The sequence below is a fragment of the Martes martes genome (assembly GCF_963455335.1).
Source record: "Martes martes genome assembly, chromosome: 11".
Taxonomy (NCBI): Eukaryota; Metazoa; Chordata; class Mammalia; order Carnivora; family Mustelidae; genus Martes; species Martes martes.
The window spans coordinates 74875767-74890632 of NC_137899.1; the positions used below are offsets into that span (position 1 = coordinate 74875767).

At 36.8% G+C, this 14866-nt stretch overlaps 1 protein-coding gene across 1 annotated transcript in view; it reads right to left on the bottom strand.

Annotated features, from left to right (window-relative positions):
• Positions 1–14866, bottom strand: part of TFEC (transcription factor EC) — a gene marked incomplete at its 3' end in the record, with an annotated part of 179159 nt that overhangs the window by 125079 nt on the left and 39214 nt on the right. Inside the window, exon 2 of the mRNA XM_080818435.1 lies at positions 532–579. The remainder of the gene's footprint in view (positions 1–531; positions 580–14866) is intronic.

Sequence of the window (14866 nt, forward strand, 5' to 3'; positions counted from 1 at the left end):
TTCGCTGTGCAAAAATAATTCAGCTACAAGTCACAATTTCCAGCTGATGGAGTGCCTTAGTGCATTTAAGTGCACTAGCAAGTGATCCATACATCTCCCTAGATGAAAGTTGTATCCTCATTAAAAGAGAAATAAACACAAAATAGGAACAACTGTCACAGAGAAAAACAGACCACAATGGATACTGCATTTCCCCCACTCAGTTTCTGACTTGAGCTATTGCAGACTGAAGAGCAGTGCTGTCCTAGAAGTAACCTCTTAAAAAGCCATGAAAGTAAAACGAGGAAGCTGCTAGAGGAACTGAATGTGTAGCTAATGGCCATCCATATTACTGTTCAATGTATCTGGAAAAATATCTTTTTCTTTCTAGTCTCTATAAAATCTCCCACCGCATAAGACTTTGTAATAATGTGAAGTGTCTGGATTAAACAAATGCACCCCAGGGAATTTAGAATTAATGCTCTAACATATCTTTAAATAACCTCTCTTAGATAAACTCTGGTTTAAGCGTTTGTAAGATATCATACCAACCTTTGTTTTTCTGATTTTTTTCTAAAGAACAATATCATTGATACGAATCTGCAAAAAAAAAAAAAAGAGGAGGTTAATATTATTAACTCTAATAATACTGTTCTTATTTGATTAATATGTTGCACGTTATTATAAGGCAAAAAATACAGTGGCTACAGAATGTGGGAGCTCTGGTCTTAGGCACCACCGGATCTATAAAAGGAACATGTTTCTTCAAAAAGTAGATATTGTGTGGGGCACCTGGGTGGCTCAGTGGGTTAAAGCCTCTGCCTTCAGCTCAGGTCATGATCCCAGGGTCCTGGGATCGAGCCCCGCATCTGGCTCTCTGCTCAGTGGGGGGCCTGCTTCCTCCTCTCTCTGTCTGCCTCTCTGCCTACCTGTGATCTCTGTCTGTCAAATAAATAAATAAAATCTTTAAAAAAAAGTAGATATTATGATAGAATAATAAGGGAACAATATATGAAAAAACACAACTAATTACAAAAATGTGGTACTAGCAATTATTTTAAAGATGGGTAAGGTATTCCTCTTGCACATGGGCATCTTTGCTCAGTAATTTTCAGAGCAGTTACCATATACTATTAAAATTACCTGCTTACTCTGATGTGTTCCCCATACTAGAATACAAGCTCCTCTAAGGGTAAGGTTTCTTACATTGCTTCTTACATTGTTAGAACCTACCCCCCATCTTAAACAGCCCTTGCCCATAATAGGAATCCAATAATTATCAATTGGTTGGTTAACTGACTGAATTTGGCTGAGCCCTACATTGAACTGCCAATCCTTAGGGGAAGGTACCAGAACTATAAAGGGAAGGTGGATGCAGGAAAAGACCGGTGATTTCCATGACAAATCACAGAGCAGGAAAAATGAATATGCACATGGAAAAGAAGAACTCATTATGCATTAAACTAGAATATATAGAATAATCATTAAAATGAAATTGAAGCCCAGTATAGGAGTATGGGTGATAAGGAATCAGGAAACCAATCTAAATAAATTGTCAAGAGCAATTATGCGAGTTTGGAAACAAGAAAAGTACTTGAGAAACCTGAGTTAATGGTAAGAACAACTTAATAAAGATGGGAAATAATAGATTTGGATGCCAAGAATTAGTGAGATATATTTTTGGTACCCATGAAATTCTACAGCAAATTATTAAGCAGCTAGCCTATGAAGACATGGAAAATAAAGTAGAATTCGCTAGGAGACAGGGAACTGGAAACAAGAGAGTATTGTATGATGACAAAAGTATTGGCTTCACATTCCATATGCATTCCCTGGTCACTTTAGTGATTTCACCTTTTCCCTCTTTGTTGTGAGTTGAACTGTGTCCTTCCCCACTCCCTACCCCCCCAAAATGTTGAAGTCCTAACCTCTGGTATCTGTAAATATGACCTGATTTGGAAATGGGGTCTTTGCAGAGGTAATTAAATTGCTCATTAAGATGAGGTCATTTTGGAATAGGGTGAGGCCTTGACTAGTACCTCTGGAGTTTTTGTGGGAGGGAAAGAGACACCAACAAGACAGACACAGAGGGAAGAAGTCCATGTGATGACAGAGGCAGAGACAGAAGTTGTGCCAGGAGAGAGGAAGCACGGAAATCTCCCTCTGAGTCCCCCAGAAGAGACCACTCCTGTTGATACCTCGATTTTGGACTTCTGGCCTTCGAAACTGTGAAAGAATACATTTCTGTTTTTTAAGTCACCCGGTTTGTGGCTTAAATTTGTTATGAAAGCCCTAGGAAACTAATACAGTGTTCTATAAAATAAAATTAGTGATACATCTTCCTAAGATGATTGTCAGGAGGATTATAATATAATATCAGTTCTTAATTTCAGCAAAGCATCTTACAAAGTCTTTTATAATGTGTTCACTGATAAAATAAATCACGCGAGCTCAGTTATTAGTGAGGCAAAGTTGTTAAAACTATCAATCCCAAAGAGAGCTGATTAATATTTCAACATGAGCCTAATTTTTCCCAAAAATTTCACTGATGTATTAAAAATAGTTCTCAGTCCTTGGATATCTATATTTTAGGGCTCTTTGAAGACAAATGCAAAGAAGTTTGGGAGACTGACCTTGAGTAACATCTGTAATGGTGGACACAGAACCTTTCTTTTCTTTTCTTTAAATTAAGATTATTTATTTATTTATTTGAGAGAGAGTAAGAGAGAGAGAGTGTGCATGGGGGGGGTGGGTAGGGGCAGACAGACGGGAGCAGCAGACTTCCTGCTGAGCAGGGAGCCCAACTTGGGGTGGGGGTGGGGGTTCAGTCTCTGGGACTCCAGGATCACACCTGAGCTGAAGGGAGATGCTTAACCAACTGAGCCATCCAAGCACCCCCACACAGAACCTTTCAGTTCTGCATTGCTGTTTAACATATTTAACAGGACTCAGCTAAATATGTAGTATGGATACTGCTCAAATATGGGTGAAGAAAACTAACTTGGGAGAAATAACATTGACTGAATGCCAAAATCAGCATTTAAAAATAAAATTATTATGTTGATTATTATTATAACAATATGATTTAGTAATAATTATTATTAATAGCAATTTAATACTTTAAACTCCTAATAGTACTGGATACATAATACTCAGTACATTACTATTATTATTAATAGTGTGATAGCCTAAGATAGTGGGCCAAACCCACTTAGGTGGAAAATACGCAATATCTCAGTGGGTTCAAAATTTAAATAGATGCAAGTTGGGAAATATCTAGGTTCCCCATTAATTTATATGGGATAGATTTGGAGATTTCAGTTGACCAAAGACTCAATGTGTGTGAACAGCATTTTTTGTGGCCTTTGGAACAAAAACAAAACAAAGGAAACAACAAAGGTGAGGACTTGGGATGAATTAATATGTATATGCAAGCCTGTGATAATTTACGGAGAGGGAAGATAAGAGGTCTGTTTTTCTAAAAGCAGTGATGCTCCTCTTTAAGTTTAGCAATGGTCAACATGGTGCAATGAAGGAGGTAGAATTTTAGAGGAGATGAGGGATTTCTGTATATTCTTATCCAAACTTCAGGAAAATTAAAGGATGTAGGATTCCATGACATGCAAATCTGCCACAGGAAGTATATCTCAGTGGAAGACATTTCTTCTACCTCTTAGAAACAACTGAAGGTTTACAAAAGCAGCATCCAAGATGTACTGTGGCCAGCAGTAAGGAATATCGGACTCACTCAGTTAAGACTGAAGTGTAAAGAATGACCACAGACATTTGAGGGGCTAAAAAAGATACCACCTAGAAAGAGCAACTCACTCTCAAAGACGCAGAGGAGGCCCTAAACAAAAGGGGGAGGGAGGGCATTCGACAGAGGATAAAAACAAAAGCGCCAATGAGATAAATTTCCCCCATACCGATTGTCACGAGCATGGCTGATACCCAAGAAAAGGGGGAAGGTAGGGCAGACTTAATGTTGCTAGTGTGGCCTTTTGCTAATTAGACGTCTTTCTCAAGGCTCTTGGGACTATCACAGGCAACTAGGAATGTTCTGGATGTAAAATGTATTTTCCTGGATGTTGATTAGGACACAATGCCTATGATACTCATCACAGATATAACTCGGGTTCTTTATACTTGAGATCTTTCTAACGCAAGGTACCAAATAGGGACAATCGCTGTATGAGTTTCCTGTGGATGCTATAAGAAAATATCAAAAATTTGGTGGTTTAACACAAATTTTTTATCTTATAGGACTGAGGTCTGAAATCAGTCAAGGTGTTGTCAGGGCTGGTTCTTTCTGGAGGCAATAGGGAAGAATCCATTTCCTTGACTTTTCATATTCTAGAAATAGTCTATATTTCTCAGTTTGTGGCTCTTTCTTCCATCTTCAGAGTACATCATTCTTATCTCTGCTTCCACAGTCACATGGTTTTCTCCCTGACTCAAATGTCTGCATCCCTTTTATAAGGACTGTTATGATTACATTGGGTCCACCTGGAAAATCTACCCATCTCAAGATCCTTAATCACATCTGCAAGGTCCCTTTTGTTGTATAAGGTAATATCTACAGGTTCTGGGAATTAACACAGGGATATACTTGGGGGACCTTGATGAGACATACCAAACCCACTTAAAAAAAAAAAAAAAGCAACACATTATAGGGTATGGTAGGGTGTGGAAACATAAACTAGGTTTGCTTGTTTCACAAACACTTACAGTGCTTTTTATTGGCCAGATGCTTTTTTAAGTGCTTTACAAATACGAACTCATTTAATCTTTATGATAGCTCTAGGATGTAGGGATGATTATAATCCTCATTTCACTGATGAGAAAACAGAGGCAAAGAAAGGCTAAGATACTTGCACATGATTTGGTGGTTATCTACAGTCAGTATGAATCCAAGTCATGTTTCTTAGCTGGATGGCCTTGACACGGTGTTTTCACTGCGAAAAGCCGACTTTATATGGTTGGTGTGGGAGTTAAATAAAATAATGTAAATAAAATAGCTGTCACAGTTGTTGATTCATAAGTACTCATTATACAGAAGATGATAAAATAAATAAATATATTAGAAACATTGACAAAAAAACAGGGAAAAGAAGAATAAGGATGGTTAGGGAACTGGAAACACTATCAGTTGAAAAATGGTAGTTTAGTTTGGAGAAGAAAAGAATTATGGGGACATGATAGCTGTCTTGAAATATGTGATGAACTTTCATGTGAAAGGGGAAGTAGATTTATTTTAATGTTCTCCCATAAAACCAAACTAAAACCTAAGGGTGGAAATTACACGGTGATAAAATCTGGCTCAAAAAAAAAAAAAAAGGAAAGGAAGAAAGAAAAAGATCCAATAATTAGAGTGATCTACCAATGAAAAGGGCTGCCTCTGAATTTTGTAAGCTTTTAGTTCGTTGGAATGTGCAAGCACAGGCTAAATGACTCTTTGTAGTATATAAAAAATGGAAAAGGTTTCAACAATGAGAGGGACTTTAAAATACATTCATGCATTTATTCAGCAAATATTGACTGACCACCTTCTGTGTGCAGCGCCTGTAAGGCCCCTTACAACTCCAAAAATAATAGAATCTACTATTCTATGAATGAGCAAATAAGAACACATGTCGCATAAATAGACATAATTTCAGGCTGATTCTCATTGGAAAGGTCTACTAATTCTTTAACTCCAAGGCTCTCTGGCTGGTCTAGTGTAATCTACAATAAGCCTTTATTTTCATAATCATTTTTTACCAGTCACAGGAAGAATTTTCCTACAGGAAAGCATCAGTTTTTAATAGGAAAAAAAAATCAACCAGTTTTACATTCCAAGAGGAAGAGTTTTCTTAAAAGAAGAGAGACGAATTCTACCTCACAAGCTTAGGTGTTTTTCTTTTTGGCCAACATCTTGTAACCAAGAGAAAGGGAAAAGATGGGACACTTCTCATTTAATCTGGACCATGTGCCACTTTTGGCAGAGTCTGTGCTTTGCCATTGTCTCTAGCAAAGGTATTCAGAAACTTCACCCCTTCCTTTGAGCTCGCAAACAAATTAGTTGTAGTAGAAATCTATTGAGCCTGGTTTGTCCTAGGTATTATTAAGATGCTATCTAGCTACCTCTCACAGAATCCCCCTGGCTGTGGGAGATTGTTTTTAGAGAATTATCAGAATTGCACAGGAAATCCAAGAAAGTCTCCAACGCCTGGGAGGAATGTGTCCAGTATCTACACCACCCACACAACACATCATCATGCACTGATTACACAGTTGTTAGTATGTGTTAGAATTAACCAGATAACTGGAGAGTCCTCTATTTTTTGCTGTTTTCAATATTTTCTTTGCAGAAGGTACAGAGCAGGGATAAGAATAACCCTAAATGACCTTTAACGAGCTCTTGCTATATGATGGTTACATCATATGAACCGTCCTGGGCAATCTTTTCAGCACCCGGCTGGGCAAGTACCACCCCTAGTTTCTCTAAATAATGGGTTGGGGCGCAAGATTAAAAACCAAAGGGACATGGAGAGCTCTTGAGCTCCTATTGACTGACAAAGGTTGCCACCACAACCTTCTTAACAGAGACAAATAAATTAGAAGAAATATTGGAACGTAATTAGAAGTCTGTATTTAGATATCTTTTATCGGTGTAAACAGTGAGCCAAAGATGGGCTTAGAACACAGTATTCCAGATAACCTGTGTTCCAAATGGTTATGATTAATTTAAATATAAAAAGCACTGCAAACCCCTGAGGGCTAGCCACATCACTGAGTTATTAAATATCATGCAAGAGCCTGTATAGGTGAGAACATTTTTTAAAATATGGTAAATTTTCTTCTCTTCCCCTTCAAAATGCCCCAGGCACTCGTATACATTATGGACACCACTGGCCTAAAAATTCTCAGTTGAGGGAAAAAGAAATCCAAAATCCTTGAATTATAAGAGCACTAAAAGCATCTAAAATGATAACTATTTTGCCCCTTTAACACCAAAAGATCAACTGATTCTTATTTTTCACTTGGAGTTGACCTTTATTTAACCCATGGCATGCCAAAGTTATGGCCTGAAGCGATTTTTTCAGTGAATGCCTTGACTTGGGACAAGAATAGACATTTCACTCACCATGTCTCTAAATCGTCATTTCATACCACTGCTGATGGTCAGTCTAACAAAGAAAACACGTTTCTCAGCATTTACAAAACACTAAAACTTTCTATTCAATTATTTATCTCTTCCATTTCAAATACATTCACAACTGGAAAATGTTTGCAAGTTCCAAAATAATCTGCATTATTATTCAGAGTTATTACTAAGCTCTTCACTAAAATGTTTGCGCTCAATTATATATTAAAAATAGCCAGCTGATTGTGTCTGCATTACAAGTTTAAACAGTTTCTTTTGATCAATTGACTGCCTGCTGGAATCTTTCCATAACAAGGACATTAACTTTCAGGTATTCTGGTGGCTCTTCTCCCCCAAGATAAGTCCTGCACCTATATACAATTGTTCAGGGTTATGCCATTATTTTTGAATGTAATAAATGAGGTGTATTAAAAGGACTTAGATATGATTAGTATAGTCTAACAGTCTTTCTCTAACAAAAACAAACTCAATAGCTGCATGTTATGAAAGATTACTATACTAAAGAGAAAAGTCCAAAAGTACAGTAGGAAGTATCTAATTTGGAGATTAAGAATTTATGGCTGTAAGGGCTGTGAGGCACCTTTGTGAGTTATCCAAGGGAGAATGCAGATTCTCTGGAGATTTTTAATGATACAAACAGCTATAATTCTGAGCTGACATAAATGGGATCCTGGATATAGGTAGGCAGCATAATAAAATAAAATAACTCTATGTAGAAAAGGCAGAGATAGTCTGGCTCAAGGGTGTCTAGAAGATATTGTTCAGTAATAACTATTTATATGAACATAATTTAGTTGTAGCACTAGTCTTCTTTTGTGTATTATTGTCACATGGTTTTATTTCCTGGGCAGCACTGATCTTTAGAAATTCATGAAAAAGGAATCATTATCACCATATATGAAACACTTGGTTAAGTATTTTGTATTAGTTATCTACTTCAATGTTTTCAATAAGCCTATTTATGAATGCTCCTTATTGTTATCAAATGGAGAACTTGAAACTCAATAATCACAAATAATTTGCACAACACTATGTATTTAATAAGCAGAATACTAAATCCAGATCAGTTTAACTTTCCAAACTCCTATGTTACAGAGCAAAATAGTCTTATCAGTCACTGAGAAAAGTATGGAACAGCCAATGAAATAGGTCAGGAAAGAGAAAGGAGTTAAAACTAATAGAAATAATACATGATTATTATTTATAATGATCCAAGTAACTATATATAAAACTAAGAGAAACAACAAAAAGTGATTGTAAATAACAAGACTTTGAACACATAAATTTAACAAAATTTTTAAAATTTTATGCACAAGGGGTGCCTAGATGGCTCAGTCAGATAAGCATCTGACTTTTGATTTTAGCTCAGGTCATGACTCAAGATCTCAAGATCACGCCCTGTGTTGGGTTCCACGCTCAGCAGGGAGTCAGCTTGAAATTCTCTCTCCCTTTGCCTCTCCCACTCTTGCTTGCATATGCATATGCTCTCTCTCTCAAATAAAGAAATCTTTAAAAAAAATAAAATTACATGCATAAACTTATGAATATACATTTTTAAAAAACCACTGAATTGTGTACTTTAAGAGAATGAGTTTTATGATATATAAATTGTATCTCAATAAAAAGTAAACAAAAAATGATTATTCTGTCAGTTAATTTGGGGGAAAAGGAGGTGAAATAAGGACTATTTGCTGACAGTATGAATATAAATTAGAACTTTTCTCTGGGGGGCAATTAAGCTTTGTTTATCAAAAGTCTAGTTATTACATTTTTAAAAATTTATTCTAAGAAACTAATTGGAGATACATCATTGGATTTATATACAATTATATTTATCATAGTCTTGTTTATAATAGTCCCCTCCAAAAGAATTAAAACAACAAAAGCTACAAAACTCCAGGAACTCCTAAATATACCTAGCTATCTCCATGTAAAATCAAGTTTCAGAATAGTTTAGTTCATTGGACATGTTCACAATGTTAAGTGAAAGGGTAAGAAAACAAAAAAGAAAAAGAAAAAAGAAATCAAAGGTTAGAAAGAAATTAGGGCTGCAGAAAGTGGTGTGCGAGAAGACATTTTTGCAAACACAGATTGGACAAGATAAAGGAAGGTGATTGAAAGGTACACTTCAACCTAAGAATGAATTCATTCATTGGTTATTGGGGAAGAGGCTGTAACTGGTGTAAGAGATCAAAGAGTTCTGGCTTGTTCTGTTTGTCGAACCAAGTATGGGTCAGGGAGGGACTATTACTCTACAGCGCTTTCCCTCAGATATGCCAAGCCTACTCCCTTCATGGAGCCTTTGCAAAAGCTGTTTCCTTTCCCTGGAATTTTCTCTCATATTTTTGACTAGGCTGGCTCTTGATGCATACTCCATATTCATGCCCCTGCTGAAAAGTCATTGAACGGTAAGGCCTTCTCTGCCTGGCCCAAGGCACTTCGCCTAAGATTCACTGAATTCAAATCTGTAGTTCAATAATATCCCAAGGTGTTCTCAAACACCTTAAAATTTGAGAAGTACCAATTTTATAGTCTAGGATGGAAACTTCATACCAGTTCCCTACATAATTGTCTTCATAGTTCTTATCCATATCTGAAATTCTCTCCTCCTTCTTATATTCTTACATCCCTGTTCCACGAGGGTAAAAATCCTTTTGTCATTTTGTCTGTATTCCAAGTTCCTAAAATCATTCTTGATGCACAGTTGGAACACAGTGAATGTTTATTGAAGGAAAGCACAGGATGGGGACAGAAAAGATGCCTCAGTAATTTTGATTGAAGGCATACTATTTCATGTTTCCTTAACTGTCAGAGTTACTCTGTCTTTGAAGTTTTATTATTGAATATGGAGACAAGAATTAGTAGATTAACTGATTAATATTATAGTCTAAGACATCATATGTAAATAATATCTGTGTTTGCAATAATAAATCCTATCCAATAACCTTCTGAAGAATAATCAATATTATCATATATAAAAATAAAAACTATGTTCCTAAAAAAGTTAAACATATAATTACCATATGATCCAGTAATTCCACCCCTAGGTATATATTCTAAAGAATTAAAAACAGGTGTTCAAACAAAAACCTAAACATGATTAATGACAGCATTGTTCATTACAGCAAATAAAGTGGAAACAGCCCAAATGGATAAACAAATGTGTTGCATACATACAATGGAATATTATTCAGCTATAAAAAAGGAATGAAGTCATGATGCATATTATGACATGGATGAACCTCAACAATATGTTAATTAAAAGCCAGATACAAAAATGCCACATACTGCTTAATTAATTCTATGTGAAATGTCTAGAACAGGCCAATCCATATAGAGAAAAAGCAAATAATGGTGGTCGGGTTATGAAATGTTTCAGAATCAGATAGTGATAATGGTTGCACATTACCGTGAATGTCCTGGAAGTCACTGAATTGTATACTTCATAATGGTTAAAATGGTGAATTTTATGTGATGTGAATTTCACCTCAAAAAGTAAATAAAAAGCAAAAGACTATTTTAAAATGTAGCACCATTTAAATGTATTGATTTGCTATCAAGAAATTTTATGTTACAGACTTACTATTTCTAGGTCAGAGTTCTAAATCATTAATATTAAGTGGTGATTATCTCTGTCAGACAGAGATAAGACAGGGAAATAAGGTATAAGAAATGAGTCTGGGATTTGCCTAAATCAGGACCCAAATTTCTTTGATTCTTGGCTAAAAGCCTGATTGGCCCAAAAGGTCAAATGGAAAGGAAAAAGCAGTCAAGACTAAATCAGTGAAATAAAAAATTCATTAAAATTTAGCTATTGGGAGGAAAGAAAATAACCTTCCTTTCTTCTACTACAGATAAAATTGACAACCTAATTTTCAGAACAGGTAACAGATGTACAGCTGTAGCTAGGTGCCCAGAATTTCTTCTCTACATGGAGATGTTGGAAATAAATTTAGGAAGAGCCTTCAGACTTACTAAGCCATTGAAGTTGTAATTGTTGTTACACTTGCAAGGGTTTATTAAAGATCATCAGGAAACTCAACATTAAAAAAGTGTTTGCACTTTAAGCCTTTACAGTTAATTACATGTTGCTGTGACTAAGAACTTCAAAAGTGACTTTTATGAACTGTGCTATTATTTAATTTAATAAGAACTTCTTATAAAGTCACAGGTTAACAAAAGTTCATTAGTAAGTTAAATGTTTGGAACTCAGGAAGCATTTCCCCACAGAACAATGTTTACTGTGGTGGTCGGACTCTATGTCAACAGGGTATGATGGGCCAGGTAGCACGCAACATCCACACCGAGAGTACTAAAGAGCACAACACATATGTCAAAAGATTTCTGTGGAAACATTCATTTTGGCATTCTGGAACCTCCCCCTCCCTCCAGGGTATTACCAATGCTCATTCATTCCTTCATCATTTGATCACTCATTTAACAGGCACTGGACAAGTTCTGTCCCTTTCCACCTGCCGGGTAGTAGACTCTTTGCAACTTGGCATAAGGACCTAGGGGTTTAGTTTATAAACTCCATCATGGTGGGGTCTTTATAGGGGCAGAAGATGGGATTCTATGGATAGTAAACATAATGAGGGTTGGGGACCAGTAAAACAAAGTAATGGCGTGGAAATTACACGTCAGGCAAGCCACCTAGCCACCTTTCCCCATTCACCACACCATAGCCAACACTGGCTTTATCCTAGAGAACCCCTGGCAGAGGATCCTGATGGGGCCAACAAGATAAATGATGCCTTTTCCCTCTCCACTGTTCCAAAGGGCAGGGACCAGAATTGGGAAATGCCAGGAGTGTTAAAACCAAACAGGTGTGAGGACTGAGATCTCATATTTACTTCCTTCCCATCTCCCTTATCTTACCTGAAAGCACAGGCTAAAAAGAATAAAGGAGGAGGAAAAACATTTATGGATGTATAACCATAGGTGAAAATGCTGTATATGAGGAATTGTATGAAACAAAAACATGGGTTTTCTCGCAACTGCTGAACTCTAAAGAATCACGTACCGACTAACAAAGATCACCACCTAGTGGCCCCGGCAGGATAATTGCACTTGAATAAAAGCACAGTGAAATCCAAAAATACTGGGGTTTGTTATAAAAACGTAAGGTAACATTGAAGCTTCTTCTTTCATCCCTTGGATTTCAATCTCCCATATTCCCTTCACTCTGGCCTTGTTCCTCCTAGCTTATAATTCAAATTGTTTTTAAAGTATTTTATTTACAGTTACCATTATTTTAATCTTTACAATGAGCTGTCTACTTTGTCACATTTTGAGCTCCTCTTCTCTTTTTATTATATGCCATAAGCCCCTAAGCATCTTAACTGAAGTCAATCTCTTTAAACAAAATTTTTGTCATCCCACTTCCCTATTACAAGCTTGAATGCTTAAGGCCCCTGACATGATCTTTTACAAGCCTTGTGTAACCCCACACTTCACTCAGCACACATATTCCCTGTGCATTAGGCTACTTTCATCACTGTTACTTCGCCACTTCCAGATCTCAAACACAGCCACCCTTTTACCCACCTCCAAGTCCTCTGGGCCAATCCAAATTCCACAAAGCTCACTTCTTTTTTCTCTACTTTCTGACATTAGTGGTCATTACCATGGAGTTTAGTATTTTAATTGTTTTACACGTATTATCCTGCAAAGGAAGTTTCATGGCTTCAATACACTTTCCACAAATCTCAGTATGGTGTTAAACAGAACATGAGAGTGCAAAAAATTAAACGGCTGACTTAGAAAGAGACAGTGGTCTGGTGGTGGGGGACAAGGGAAGAAGAGGGAGTGTAAAATGGGGTAAGATTTCTGGAATCATATTCTATGAATGGAAAAAATAAATTCTATCCACCATTAACATGTAAAATGGGAGTGACAAATTAGATAGAAAAGTACCACACCCCCAAACACGAGGATGCATTTAAATATACTTCAAAATATACGGTAAAACTTAATCAGGAAAGTTTGCTGCAGAAGATAATTGGTTTGGGTGCAGATAGAGAAGCTCACTTCACAGATGAGAAGCAGGGAAACACAGGAGGAAAAGGAAGCTGTTGTGAAGCAGGTAAGGAAATGTTCACTTGCATTCTCGGGTAAGACAAAGTTTTGCTTCTCGGGAGAGCAGCAGCAAACCTGCTCCAGGGATGTGAATTACAGACACACGAGACAGAGGCACACTTGGAAATAACAGAACGAAGAGAAAGTTCTCTGCACTCAAACTCTGGCAGACAATTCAACCAACTTCGAATGTGAATGGAAATATTTTACCCCCAAAATGTGAATAATAAAACAAATAAAATATTAAACAATCTACTCAAATGAAGAAGTCTGCAGAATAAGTAATGTGAACTTGAAAAATCTCATTAAGTGACACCAGAATTCTATTTCTAGTGCAACTGCAAGTAGTTTTATAACTAGGCCTCCAGTAAAATAATTAGACTATTTTAAGGGGTAGCAGCTGATTCTATCTTGAGGAAAGAAAAAAAAAAATGCTTCTCCTATGTAAATCCCCCCGCCCAATTCCTCAAGCTGACATTTCAAAGGCATCAGAGAAGGACAATTACTTATATGCTGTATATATTGCTATTTTACCACAAAAGAGGAATACATATGAAGGCATGATGCAAGACACTGTAGAGGGAAACAAAGAACAAAATGCCACAGACCCTGTCCTCAAGTGTTTCTGGGATAAGAAGACCAATATATATTCAATAGATAGTAAATAATTTCATGGTAGCTTTCAAGTATGTATACCACATATTATGCATAAAGTCTATATTTTCATCCCTCAACAGATACTAAATGTCCATAGTTGGCAAGATATTATGCTAGGCATTTGGGGAGTAAAAAGTAAAGGAACTACTAAATTGACCCTTGAGAGCAGTATGTCTACTAAGAAATGTATGTCAGGTACAGCAAAACAGGAACAAGAGATTACTTGATAGAAGAGGTAGACTCAGTGATTTGTCTTAAAGCACATGCATAGTTCAAATATACAGGGTTGAGAGATATTAAAGAAAGCATCCCAGGCAGAGGTTTTATCATGTGCAAAAGCACAGAGCTGGTAAAGCTAGGATGGGTAAGAGAACATTAATTTCTTTTACTGGGATATATGGAAAATGTGACATGAAACAATGAGAAATAAAATCAGAAAGCTAGGGGCGCCTGGGTGGCTCAGTTGGTTAAGCGGCTGCCTTCGGCTCAGGTCATGATCCCAGCGTCCTGGGATCGAGTCCCACATCAGGCTCCTTGCTCGGCAGGGAGCCTGCTTCTCCCTCTGCCTCTGCCTACCACTCTGTCTCCCTGTGCTCGCTCACTCGCTCTCTAACAAATAAATACATTTAAAAAAAAAAAAAAATCAGAAAGCTAGATTGGAACTAGAATATGGAAGACATTCAATTCTAGGCTGAAGAATTTGGCTTTACTCTAGCAAACAAGAAGTCATTAAAATTTTGAGCAGCTGAATGACACGATCGGGGCATTGCTTGGGGGCAATTAACCAGATGATGATGCATATAATGGTCTTGAATGTGGAAGTTTGGGGGATCCCTTTAGAGGCTATATTACAGTAGTTTAGGGAAAAAGTAAAGCTGGTGATATATATTGTAGTGACCAGGAGAAAATGGAAAAGATAATTCCAAAAGATCCTACAGAAACAAAATTGAGATTTGGTTGAATCGATTAAATATGAATGATAATTGAGAGAATGAACTCAAAGAT